Source organism: Myotis lucifugus, unplaced genomic scaffold (assembly GCF_000147115.1).
Source record: "Myotis lucifugus unplaced genomic scaffold, Myoluc2.0 scaffold_26, whole genome shotgun sequence".
Lineage (NCBI taxonomy): Eukaryota > Metazoa > Chordata > Mammalia > Chiroptera > Vespertilionidae > Myotis > Myotis lucifugus.
This window is the reverse complement of record NW_005871074.1, coordinates 4395304-4409953: the sequence shown is the minus strand read 5'-3', so window position 1 is coordinate 4409953 and position 14650 is coordinate 4395304.

Below are 14650 nucleotides of genomic sequence, written 5' to 3'. Positions count from 1 at the left end.
ATGTGAAGCTTGGAGAAGTTAATGAATGGTTTTAAAAGATAGTCATTTCACTGTGACTTTATTCAGTCGAGACAATCTGATTTTGATTTGACTTGATTTCTAAAAAACATGGGTTGAAATCCATGGCAGACATGTTATTTATGGATAATTTAATATCTTAAAGAAGCAAGATATTCCGGGTCTATGGAAATGGTTCAGTGAATGCTTTTTTTAACCTCTTATTTTAAAGTTTACTACTTTAAACACTTCTCCACTAATTTTTTTTTCTCCTAAATTGTGATACCTGATACTGGAACAATATAGTCTATGGTTCAAACACAGCCATAGAGTACAAAAGTTAGTAAGGTACCAAGGTTATTGTAATTTTTGGCACATTAGCTAATACTTTCCTTCTGCTGCATGTTTATATTTTCTTCTTGCACAGCCCCTCACTTTAATTTTGAGAGCCTGCATTTTCTTTTCTCTGGTTCAAGCTTTACACCAGCAAGGGCAGGATCTGTTTTGAAGTTCCATGCAGCATACTAAATGGATGCGACAACATATTCGATGAATATATAAGATGTGCTTAAAATGATGAATACCTGATTTTATCCATCTTCTAGAATGTCTAATTTCACACCTTTAATTTCAAGTAGTTAGACAGTAAAAACTAATGTGAAAAATGTGAGAAAATATTTAGATAATTTCCTCAGAGAGAATAATCCTTCTGCTAATAGCAGCTCTCTCCAAGATGGCATGCCTTTTTTAGCATTACCAGGTTTAATGGAGCTTGATGATGTTTTAACTATGTGATGATTTCCCAACTATAAGAATCTCCTTAGACTTTCAGTCAATCTTTATCAATTAACAAGATTTTACTGAGCACTTGCCCTGTGCCTCCCACTGTGCTGGCCACTGTTGCACTCAAGCTATATAAGACATCTCCCTTTCATTAAGGGGATTATGGCCTAGTTTGGGAGACTGACAAGACTACTGCCTGAAAATAATTAGAGAACATTTTAGGTGACTTGCAATATGCTAAAGAATAGTGATGGTGATTGCTAGCGTTTACTGAATGCTTGCTATGCGGCAGTCCCCGACTTAACCACTTTAAAGTGGGTTCCAATTACAAGGGCTGTGGGCACTGAGGCAGGGATAGATCGGTATGGGCAAGACAAGGAGAGCATCACAATCACAATCACAGGTACAGTTCCTAAACTTTTGATGGGATCTTCCTGATAGAACCTGGAGCTTCAGATTAGTAAGGACTGGTGTGGAGGGTGATGGCAAAAATATCCCCAAATTTCACTCCTCTCTATTTCCATGTCCTTTGCAATGTGATTTGCAGTTCAGTTCATCGAGAGATCAACTCTACTTTCCCCACCTTGAATATAGGTTAGCCTTGTGACTTGCGTTGGCCAATATAAAATGGCAATGTGGCCGTGTTCCAGTTCCAAGCCTGGGCCTCAGGATGCCTGTGTATTATTTTGCTCTCTCTCTTACTCTCACGCTTTCTTGGACACCTCCCTTCTGCTATGAGAACATGCCTGGCTGCCCCCTGGATCACTAGAGACCATGTGGAGCAGAGCTGAATCAGCAAAGCCTAGGTTATTCCACACCAGCCAGCCCCTAGCTGACCTGCAGGTTCATGAGTGAGCTTAGCTGTGATGACCGCAGTAGCTAGCAGATATAAATGAAAAGCAATTGAATGTGGAAAGTAAGACCTGTTTACCAAGAGTTAGTTAAAATCCTCTTTGATATATGTTCTTTACTTGGCCTTGCCTCGCTTCTTTGTTCCTTCTCGGTTTCCTTTGCTTGTTCCTCCTCTTCATGTTTAAGAGAGGCCAGAGCAGGTCCGTGGGCCTTCTCTCTAGCTATATCCAGTAGCTTATTAATTTTATCCAGGCTTTTGGTTTTCAATTCCATCTATGTCCTGGGAACTCCAAATTTTAGATATTTAGCTTAGATCTCTCTCCCAAAGTCCTATCAACTATCTACTTGACATTTCCCTCAGAAGCCAAGAAGCACGTTGAACTCAGTGTATATTCAAACCTGAGTTCCTGATCTTCCCTCTCATTCTTGCTCCACCACAGCCTTTACCATCGCAGCTTAGCAAGCACTTGCTGCTTCTACCTTTGTCCCCCTGAAGTCTATTCTCAACTCAGCAGCCAGACAGATCCTTATAAGAAATAAGTCACATCACATCATATTTTAGCTCAAAATTTTTCAGTGGCTCTCCCTCTCCCTTTCACTCAGAGTGAAAACTGATGTGCTTGCTGTGATCTCACGGGTCTCATGTGATCTAGCCCCTGTGAGCACCCTGAGCTTCTACTTCCTGCTCCAGCTGTTTTGTCCTCCTTGTTTTAACTCAAACATGCTAGACATGACCCCACTTTAGACTCTTCTACTTGGTGGTGTGATATTTTGGGCAAGGTTTTTAACATCTCTATAAAATGGTGATAAACTACTGCCTATTTTATGGAGCCATTATGAGGATTCAAAGAATGAATTTATATAAGATGAATTGAGTAATGCCCAGCAGATTAGAAATATTAAATAAATAGTGCATTTTATTAGTAGTAGTACCTACCTCATAGATTTGGTTGCAAGGACTGAATAAAATGACCTGTGTAAAGTTCTTAACATAGTAAATGCTTAGTTGATGTTAGCTGGTGATCTATTTTCTGTATTTCCAGGACACTGACCTCTCCTCCCCAGAAAGCTGTTAAAAATAGCATTCCACTCTTAGTGTACAATAAGTTTTAAAAAGAGCCTTTCTGAAATTTTATGATTCTTCCCACCTCTGCACTATTTATTGATTTAGCTAAGGTCTTCTTCCTAGGAATCTTCCTTGTTAATGGTTGTTGGCCAGTATTTTTCTTTCCCTAATCTACTACCCCATGAATATCAGTTTTCTCCTGATAAGCCACCATTTGTTTCTTTTGTTGTTGTTGTTGTTAATCCTCACCCGAGGATATTCCCCCCCACCCCCCATTGATTTCCACAAAGAATGGAAGGGAGGGAGAAAGACAGAGAGAGAAACAAATACGTGAGAGAGACAGATTGATTGGTTGCCTCCCTTACATCCCTGACCAGGCTGGGGATGCAGCCTGCAACTGAGATATGTGCCCTTGACTGGAATCGAACCCCTACTCTTCAGTCTGTGGGCCAGCACTCTATCCACTAAGCCAAACCAGCTAGGGCTCTTTCTTTGTTTTTAATTAAAAATTTTTAATGTTGACATTATTGCACAGAAAGGTTTTTTGTGTGCAACTGTAAGTGTCAACACTGACTAATAGAAACCTTGCATGTAATAAGTTCTTTGCAAAAAGATTGTTAGTATTCTTTCATTATGGAATAGTCTTTGGATCATAGAAATTGGCTTACATTGATAAAGGCAGAATAACTGACATTTTATTAGTGACTTTTACTTATACTGCTTAGTAAGCACAGTGCCTTAGAATATATATTTTCTATCAGATTTTCTCCTGATAGAGAAGGAAGGACCTTATTATGCTGCTAACATTCATTATTTTAGACATTATGCTGAGAGAGAACAGAGAAGACATTTGGAGGAATTTTTCTATAGGTCATTGGATCATCAGATTATTGTTCTGTATTTAATTGATCACTATGGACTCTATCTTTGCAGATATGAACAATTACTAAATTCAATGAAAATAAGATTAAAGCCTCACTAAGAACTAGAAAGATGATAATAGAAGATCTCATTTTGCTGGCCCTGGGAAGTTTCCCACTTACTGACTTGCCTCTTCTTTCATCCATCCCCCTCCCCAAGTCTATTGTGTGCTTTTTCTTCCCAGAAAAACTGAATCTATGATGTCTCAATTCCTGGAAATGATTTATCATGCCAACAAAACATTTACTACCAATGCATGATATTTAAGACGCTCATTTTCCCAATTCCCTCATCAAATTGAACAGAGCTGATAACCTTTCTTGAAGGTGCATATCATCATATACTGAAGTGAATTCACCAAAACTATTTCAATTTTTTAAGTCATTATGTAGCTATGAGTAGCAATTTTTTGAGTGAATTGGCTGGAATCAATAGAACTGCACAGCTGAAGGGAGGTTGAGAATTTCCTTCTGTAACTATCACCTTTGTTAATGTCTATATTGAAACCACCACTTTAACCAGATGGTAGTGTGTGTATGTGTGTGTGTGTGTGTGTGTGTGTGTGTGTGTGTGTGTTTTGTGGAATACCTCACCCCCACCCCCCCAAAAAAAATCAAACCTCTTCATATACATGATAGTGGATTTAGAGATTCTTGAATCCTCCAAGGGCTGGTATATAAATGGAGACTTTAACCATATTCAATTTTCCAGGAGTGAAAACTCAATTCTGTTATAAAAAGAGGCACATAATACATTGTACAGTGAAAAAAGCATTAAGCTAATCAGAAGACCTAGGTTTATGATCTAGTTTTTTCACTTACCAGGTGTGTGACCCAAAGCAAGTCACACTTTCTCTCTGGGATTTATGTCTATAGCAGTCAGCCTTTTTGACTCATGGACTTCTTCCAGTGGCCACCACAGACAACCTTCTTACCTTTGCAGGAAAAGATTTGGGGAAAATTTTTTTTCTATATGGATAATCAATACAGGAATGGAAGTTTAATATGTTAGTATTAGGATGTGCAGTATGTTAGTATTAGGCTGTTAATTCTTAGATTTAGATTATCTAGAATTATACTCATTTATAGAAAACTAAGGCTCCCTCTCACAGTCTGGGAGCCTTCAGGGGCGGGAGGCAACCTGGTGATCAGGGAAAGGCGACGCCCCATCACACCTCTGCTGCTGCCACTGCTGGCAGTGCAAGCCTTGGCTGGCCCTGGTTACCTGAGCCTCGGGCAGCCCTGGGCAGCTGGGCAGCCGCCATTCGAGGCTTGCCTGCACCTTGGGCCGGCCCTGGGAGGCTGGGGTGCTGAGGAGACTGGAGGACTCCAGAGGCAGGAGTGCGGAGTGGCCGGGCCTGGGGGCGGGCCTGGCCTTGCCACATGCCTGCCGCCCCGGTGGGGCTGAGGGGACTGGGCGCCACCATTTTGTGGCTGTGGGCACCGCCATCTTTGAGGGTGGTGCAGTCAATTAGCATATTCCCTCATTGGCTGTGGGCATCACCATCCTTGAGGGTGGGCAGTCAATTAGCATATTCCCTCCTTATTGGCTGTGGGCACCACCATCTTTGAGGTTGGGGCAGTCAATTAGCATATTCCCTCCTTATTGGCTGTGGGTGCCACCATCTTTGCAATGGCGTGAGGGTCAATTAGCATATTCCCTCTTTATTAGCTAGGATACCCAGATTTTTCTACATTCAGTTTTTATTAGATAAAATATGGTAAGACTATTCAGATCAATGCACTTTTCTTTAAATAGCTATGGTGTGGCACATTAGATCAGGTGTAATCTGCTCTCAACTGCCTCTTCATTCTTTCTGCATGATGATCACAAATGTTCAGAATGATGACCTCAAGTTACTGCAAGATCTTCAGGTATCAAAAAATTAAATTAGCCGAAACCGGTTTGGCTCAGTGGATAGAACGTCGGCCTGCGGACTGAAAGGTCCCGGGTTCAATTCCGGTCAGGGGCATGTACCTGGGTTGCGGGCACATCCCCAGTGGGAGATGTGCAGGAGGCAGCTGATCGATGTTTCTCTCATCGATGTTTCTAACTCTCTATCTCTCTCCCTTCCTCTCTGTAAAAAATCAATAAAATATATTTAAAAAAAATTAAATTAAATAAATTATGCTAAAAATGCCCTACCTATTAAGGGAGGAGTGTTATTGAACATTTTAACAAACACATTCAAAGGCTTGTTTCCAAGAAAAATAAAGATTATTTCGTGAAGCAATCAACCCACAATTATTTATTGAACATGAATTTTTCTAGGTACTAAAAGGCATTCAGAAGTTTGAAATATAGTCTTATTCTCAAATGTTTTTTTAAGGAAATATGAGAGTAGGAAAAAAAAACTGTGATTAGTAGTAACATATGTGTTTATGGTAAATTGCTATGGTAAATTGATACTCACCTACCCTACATTGCTCCTTGCTTCTAGTGTGCTTTTCTGTGCTACAAAGTGTAGAGGTTAAAAACCACATTTCCCAGACTCTTTTAAAGCTAGAGTTCTGGATGCCAGTTGGATTCTTCCAATTAGAGGCATTACATGAGTCTTGGAAGACAGAGTGAGGCAGGAGCCTTTGATTGCTGCTTCACTTGTTTTTGCTGGAAGCCAGGTTGTGGAGATGGGTTTTTTCTGCAGCCACATTGCAGCATCCAGTCACTCACTTTGTGGGTATGGAGAGGCAGTTGCAGAGGTGGTATCAATGCCTTCCAAAAATCTTAATTTCAGCTCCACAAATAGCTATCACGCCTAGTAGTTCCACTGACATGCTGTGTTGTGGATGTGGCAGGGGTGTTTTCCCTCTGATAAGCCCTTCATATACATGGAGGTCTTGTGGGAAGACTCCTACATGCTCAGCCTACAGCCAATTCTGCTAACCCTTGCAACAGTTCTGTGAGCACCCAGATCTTTATATCAAATGCCTTTCCACTCAAAATAGCTGGGTTGGTTCCTGTGTCCAGATACAAATATTTGCTGTGTGACAAATATTTGTAGACCAGTGATGCTGCAGAAGCTCAGAGAGAAGAGTAAACAGTGAGGACAAGAATTATAATGTAGAGTTTTGTGGACTGGGTGACAAATTTACACCTTGAAGAAAAGATTAGTGGACATCTGATAATTCTGTGAAGAGTTTGTACCAGATTTACATAGAGATTCATATTTATTCTTTATATATGTAATAACAATTTGGATTTTTCTCCAACCTACAGATTATATGATCACAGAAGATCCTGAAGCCCACTGCTTTTAGACACTGTGTTTTACTAACATCAATTTAAAGAGATTCTTAATTTTCCAGGCTCCAAATACATGAAATGACCCTCCAAAAAGCATTTTCTGTTGGTTTAGCCCCAGACCTTAAGAATAAATGATGAATGATTGAAAATGTATTCCAGATATTTTATGGATAATGCTAAGCTAGCTAAAGCCAGAAAACTATAGACTAAAGGATAAAAAATCTCCTGAGCCCACCCTTTTGTGCCAAAGTATTATAGGGATTTTAGTAGTGGTTTTGTGGCTTTAAGGTCTCATATTATGAAGGGTCACATTAGGAAGTGGTGCCGGGGGATTGCAGGAATGCTGCTGAAATGGACAGAAACCTGCATCATGTTAGGAAGCCCCGGTGTGTTACTTTCGTGTTCTTTTCTGGGACTGCTGGGAAGTCTTTTACTCCCCAAGACCAACTACTCCAAGCAGCCTGGTCCTCTGCTGGGCCTGGATCTCTTAGTTACAAAATAACATGTGTCCTTGGTGGCTTTTCCATGAGGGTTAAAATGATAAGCATGCCTTCTTTACACTCATTCCTCCAAGTGATGGACCTCCCCGGCCCTGCCGAGTTAGTGCAAGACTCCTCTGTACATAAAGCCACAAAGAACAGTGTGTTGGTTATTTGCTTCTGAGAGCAGGGCTTATGGGCAGCTCTCCCTCTAAACTGGGCTGAGGAGACCTGTTACACATGAGTGCGGAGCACATCATCTTAGCTAAGAGCAGGACAAGACTAAAATATCCAATCTTCCCATTTGCTTGGGACTTGACAATGGGCAAGAGGAAGCACCAAAAAATCAAAGGACTTTCCTGCTTTGCCCTTTTAGAAAACACAAGTTTTCATCCTTTGTCACTGTTGGCCATGTGTATTACGTTCCTTGATTACTAGAAACATTAAGAGATTGCAAATACAGTGCTAACCCTGTGAAATTGTTAATATGAGTCTTCACACTCCAGACTGGTCACTCCAGGGGCTTCCAGCTCTACGTGGAAAAGGAATGGGAGGAGCAGATGATATGGAGGTCGTCCTTTTTCTTCCAAAATTAACTTTAGGAGAGCATTTACAGACCATGATAGGATCATACTACACGAAGTCAGAAGCCACCCTATAGGATAGTAGTTTGCAACCTACTTTAACATATTGACTGGAACAGCCTTTAAATCCTGGCATACCAGGGGGACTTCTCTTGCTTGCTTAATGTCTCTATCTTTCTCAACTTCATCCCTCCAACCTTGATGAAATCTATGTGTTATCTATAATAATAAAAGTGTAATATGCTAATTAGACTGGACGTCCTTCAGGATGTCCTTCCTTCCAGACAAAGCTGCAGCAGGGGGAGGGGGAAGGCCACAGCAGAGGTGGCAGAGGCCCCCCCCCCACCTCATGCCCCCCCCCTCCCTGGCCGCAGGGGCTGGGGCCAAGGCCCTTGCACAAATTTTGTGCATCAGGCCTCTAGTATAGTAAATAAATGGTCAGACCTTGAACCTTGTCTCTGTGGTGAAAAGAAGTCCAGCTCTGGGCTGGCCTTATGCATAATTGTCAGAGAGAGCAATAAGAAGGCTCAATTCTCTGACAAATCACCCCACCGATTGGTATACTAGATATTCTCAGGAAAGGTCATTTCTTTAACACAAAGCTCCCCACCCCCATTAAATACAAATGGATTTCCAGATAATAAATGCTTTGTGTTGTTACCATTTACACCCCAGGATAAATCCAAAATATTTAGGTTCTTATTAAGGCTTCAGAGAAAGCATAGGGCACTAGGCGCTTGCAGTTGAGAGATTGAAGGGATACTTGGAAGGGGAGTGAGCAGATTGAAGAGGCTGTTTTTAAAAATACCCACCATCACCAAAAACACCTCTCTAAGGCTGTGGACCTTATATTGGCTCATTCAGCAATGTTTTAGTATTTGTTTTATTTTCTGATGACCTATACAAGGAATCTTCCATTATTACGAACCGCTTAATCTCCAGAGTGTGAGGAATATTCTCTTTGTATCCTCCTTGCTAGAGATCAGTCTTCACTGAATAAAATTTTTCCTATTATCTAATGACAAGGACAGGGAGTCTCAGTAGGAAAAGAAGATACAAGTGAAAACATCTTCACTGTTTCCCACAATCACAGTTTAGGAATTGAGAGCGGAAAAGAACAAAGGGCATCTTAAAGGTGAATATACACAGTGAAGTTGTGTAACTAGATTAAGGAAAATAAAAATATTTTGAGTTTATTGTCTTTTCTAAGCTGAAAATAATATGGTAGTAAACTTGTTTTTTAAGAGTTAAGTTGATAAAAATTTTAAAGAGCGTTCCTACAATATTTTCTTGAATAAATTTACTGCAAATAATAGTTTGTAATAATATGTGTTTGTTGCATAGTGATTTACAAGTCTTTCCCCATTACTTCAAAGATTTTTATGTTGGAAGAAATTTAGATTTCTTGAGCTTATTAGATTTGCCAGATATAAGGCTTATAACTTTGGAAATATTAAAGGTAATGCTGATTTTTGTGCGGGGTATGGGAGTTCTTTGAGGTGAAATATAAGTACCAGGAAATCCCAGAGATCACCACTGCAGGGAGAAACATTTCATGTTTGTTAAATTAAGAAATGGCATTTGACATTTAGTTTTTCCTCCTTAACTCAAAAGCTGCTGGGTTAATTCAAATCTGTACTAGTTGGGGGTTTTGTGTTTGGCTCAAAATTATAGGCTCTTAAAAAAAGGCACAAATGTTCATATATTACACACCACTCCTAATTATAAAATATAAATGACAGTACAGAATTGGCTCAGTTTCCCATTCCAGATACCACATATGGTATTAAGTTCAATAAAGACAAAATGTATTGAAGGTACTGAAAATGGAAAACTTTTCATTCTTCACATATGCTTCATACATTTCATCTTTGAGTTTCTTATCATAGGTTTTTATGATGTGAAATAAAGCCAATTTTATATTTATTCTATGTGACCAGAATGTGACCTCTTCTGAGCTTTGAGGACTTCTGGGATTTTGTGACTTTGAAAATCATAGCATTAACGGAATCATTTTATTCTATTAATATAGCCCCTTTGTAGAGAGGTTATTTAACTTGGTAAGCATGCCCCTGCTAGAACTAAGAACTGGGAACTCAGAAGCAGTCCCTTGCTCTTTAGAGAAAAGCACGAAAGGTTCTTTTATCTACACTCTGAAGAACAGTTTGATCACCTACATACAACACTAGGTATCCTGACCCTACTTAACTGGTATCAGAATTCTCAACTCTTGCGTTCTTATAGTGAACTGGGGAGACATGAGGAGAGAACAGCAGAACCAACAGGAGAGTGATTAATTCTCAGGATCCCATGTTCTGATCTGTTCTATGTTGTATGGTTTAAAATAAAGATGGGAGAGAATTTCACTGACAGTTGTTCATTTATGTATCTGTACCTCATCCCTCTTCAGAAAACATTAAGTTACTATCAAGAATACAAAGGAAGAGAAACTACAAGAAGACAGAACTGACTGGCATTTCACCATTTCTTTTCATTTGGAAAAGTCCGACTCTAAAAAGGTCAAAGTTTTGGACTTTTCACATATTCCTCCTTTTATGAAGAGAAATTTATCATTTTGATTATTATTTATCTCCACCTGAAACTTTCTTTAGTTCAGACTTATCTTCAGAAATTATTATTGTTGAATTTGTCTTCCTAATATGGCCCCATAGTTCTCTCCCTTTAATCTTGTCAAGGGTGTGAGTCCTAGATTTCAAGAATAAAGTGGGGTATTTGAAAATATCTAGTCCAGTCACTTCATGTTTTACATGAGGAAACCTAGGCTTGAGTGTTCAAATAACCAGTCCAAAGTTATTCAGACACTTAGTAACAACACCAAAACCAGATTCCACCCAACCCCAGTCCCATATCTCCTGTTTTTCTGCCTACCCTATGCTTATCTTTCAGTTCTTTACATTTTCTGTATATTCAGTTTATTTCTTCTGGACATTGGTTTGCATGAATGGATGCTACCCTAAGTCATGAATCCTAATAGAGTTAATTGAAGCTTTGTGAGAAATTCAGATATAATCTCAGTGTTGTCAGGGACCTCACTCAGTTAATTTTTTTCTGCATCATCTTTGATCATTAGACATCTGTCCTCTCTTCCAATTACTGCAATGTCAGAGAATGCTTGAATTTCTGAGCTAAACCACTTTATGACTGATTAGAACTACTTACATGAAGAAGTCTGCATTATTTTGAGCAAAATATGCCAACCTATAAATTCCACCAAATGGCCAAGGTTTGTTTCCCAATAAGGAAAACACTTCCCTACCCCAGTACAATAGAAGACTCCCTTGAGTCTCAGTACTTGAAGCTTTGAAATTTAATAAGACATTTCCATGTCAGAGGGCATTCCAAGAGAAATCTCAAATCCAAGACATCTCTTACGTTCCTGTGAGAATGACAGTTGCCATGGGAATAGGGAGAGGGGGTTCTGTCCTTAGGCACTCCATGATTTCATCCCAGCTCAGCTTCTGCTAGGACATAAATGCCTGCTGAGATTTTTATAGAGATCAATCAGCTGGACCTAGCAGAGGAAGTGCAGGGTCCCTCTGCACCAGAGTAAGGGAATATGATTTATTTAGTGCTTATCAAGTGGTTCTAATGTCCCTGCCTTGCCTCCCTCACAGAAAAACACAGGAATTCTGATTTCATTATAACTTCAGGCTCTTGTTTTCAGTCATAATTCTTGGGTGGATTTTAATAGTTTATAATTAAAAGAAGAGAGCACTTTAATAAACCCTAAGCTGATCAAGTACCCATAGGTCCATGGATGTATCTAGAGTGTAAGTCAGACTCTAAATATTAAGCTCTTGATTTTTCTGTTGCTGTAAACATGAGGAAGCAGCCCAGACTGGCTTCAACAGGATCTTCAGCGTGACTCACCCAGTATTGGGAATTTCAGTGGAAAATACAGTTAGTGCATCAGGCTATTTTGCAAACTAATGAGAAATATGACTCTGTCCTTGGAGGGAGACACCACCCAAGGCAACACAGCCATGTTTACATATAGGGGAGCCTGGGAGCCTGAAACAGGCAGGCAGGAGCCACCTAATGTGAAATCCAAGGCTGGATTTTTGTATTGATCTAGGAGTGGGACAAGGAAGAGCATTCCTTTATATGAAAGCCCCATCTCTAGAGAGTCTGAAGCATTCTAGGGAAGCCGCTGACCCATTCATCATTATCATTTTGTCAGGAAATAGGAAAATTGGACGTACATTAAGTCCTTAAATAAGTTTAGCAATATCTTTGCTAGCTTATGGGCAGAACACTAGTTTGCATCATCAAAGTCAATGTCTTGCTTAGGTACTCCTGAATATATGGATGTGGTAAAAAAGTAGACCATTTCTAAAACACTTTCCAAAGGCATTCTTACATACAAAAGCATCATTCCCTTCCAGAGTGGCAGGACTTGAAAGCTCTAGTAATTCCCTGGAAATGTTAGAGTGCCCAGTTCAAAGCCATTTTTCTTGACTAATAGGCAGAGTTATCATAGAGGGCAGAAATATCCTGAAAACCAGTGTGCTGCTAGCCAGGCCCTCACTATTATGCTGTTGCAGGAAGTCTGTGATGTGCTTGTCATATTATGAGTAGGGCTTTTAATATTTATAAGAACTTATTTAAGATACCCAGAAAGATATACAAATAATACAATGAAACTTTATGATTCATTATTCAGCATAAGAAAAAAAATGACACATCAATTGGAAGCCTCTCTATGCTACCCCCAATCTCATCTCCGCAGGCCTTTGGGAGTAATCTCTATCCTGAATCACATGCTTTTTATTCTCAAGCATTTAGTTGTGAAATTAGTGCATATAAGTGAATACTTATAAACTTTATATAAAAGGTAATTTGTACATCTTTTATTGTAATTTGCTTTTTTCACAACAATATCTATGAAGATTCATCCACATTAATAATATAGCTCCAATTCATTCATTTTCATTTATGATTAGCATTTCAAATGAAATGCTAATTTTTCAGATTTCGATGAACAGATATGTGGGTGTTTTTTATTTTGGTTAAAAATGTATACTTTCAACTTTACTAGATATTGTAAAATTGTTCTTGAAAGTGGTTATGCTAATATGTAATCAAATGGGAAATGTATTAGAGTTCCTATTGTTTTATACCCTCACTACATATGCTATTGTCAGCCTTCAAAAATTTTTTTTTAATATATATTTTATTGATTTTTTACAGAGAGGAAGGGAGAGAGATAGAGAGTTAGAAATATAGATGAGAGAGAAACATTGATTAGCTGCCTCCTGCACATCTCCTACCGGGGATGTGCCCGCAACCCAGGTACATGCCCTTGACCGGAATCGAACCCTGGACCTTTCAGTCCACAGGCTGACGCTCTATCCACTGAGCCAAACCGGTTTCAGCAGCCTTCAAAAATTTTTACCAATCTAATGGTATCTCATTATGGGTTGAATACCCATTTCTCTGATTTCTAGTGAGTTTAAGCAGATTATTGGTAAAATTTACATATTTTATACTAAATTTGCTTTCTCAATTTTCTTCTTCATTTCTTATATTAAATATTGCCCTCTTTCTCTCTGTCTCTTTCTCTGTCACACACACACACACACACACACACCACAAACACGCACACACACCCAATACTTTTCACTGGTATGTGTATTAGGACCTCTCATTAAACAACAAACTTGGAGAGAAAATTTCCATTATGTCATATTGGTGAGAAAATAAGGTTCTTATTTTTATTTCCATTTGGGGAGAAAATAAAAGAAATAATTTCTTACTTTTTATTTATGTTTGGGGAGATATTTGGGGGAGCCACTAATATCTGAGCTGTTTTTGCATAGAATAAAACAAAAAAATTGGCCCTGTTTATGGGTTTCTTTGAAATTCTTTATAAGTGTAGATGTACACATTGTAGGTATCTTGATATTTACTAGAATTAGATAGCTAAGTTATATATGTGTTTTGTTAGGGGTTTCCCCCCCTAATAATATGTTTTTATCCATGAAGTATTACTTGCCAAGACCACAAAAGTATATTCCAGATAATCTATGTCTGATCATGCCTGATTTTCTATACATTTCTTGGCTACGGCTTGGATTCTATCCAAAGATGAATATTGAAGGGATAAATTGAACTCTATTCCATGTAGTCAATTTACTATAGTCATGGGGAGGGGGAAGATGTTTTCCTATAGGAATTTTAGCAAAAGTGTTAGAGTTTAAATTTCTTGTGTGATTTTTCCTTTATGAGGATTAGCTGCTGTGCAATCCTGAAAAGAAAATGCTAGGGAGAGCTAAGATTATAGATAGAATAGTATAAAACCAAGGGTGGCTTTTGAGTCACACTTAATAGGAATATAGAACTCTTTACACTTTCCAAGTTTTCCCCATTCTGTTGGGACTATTAAACTGAAATAATAATCTCTTTTCCCCTTTAAATAATTCTTGTCCTACTTTTAAGATTACTAAGGGAATAAAATAAAACACATGCAGAACTTAACATCACCATTGCTAAAACATATGTGACAGCCTGCATAAACTCTACTAACCTTGTAAAAATCAATTTAAGACCACAGATAAAATCACCTAAAATACAGACCAAAATGTATTTGAATAAAGAACATGGGTTTGGAGGGCAGGAAACTCAGAATTTACTTTTGGCTTTATCATTGCCCAAATCTGTGCCTTCTGTGTAATCCTTCTTATGTACCTGAATTTTAGACTCAC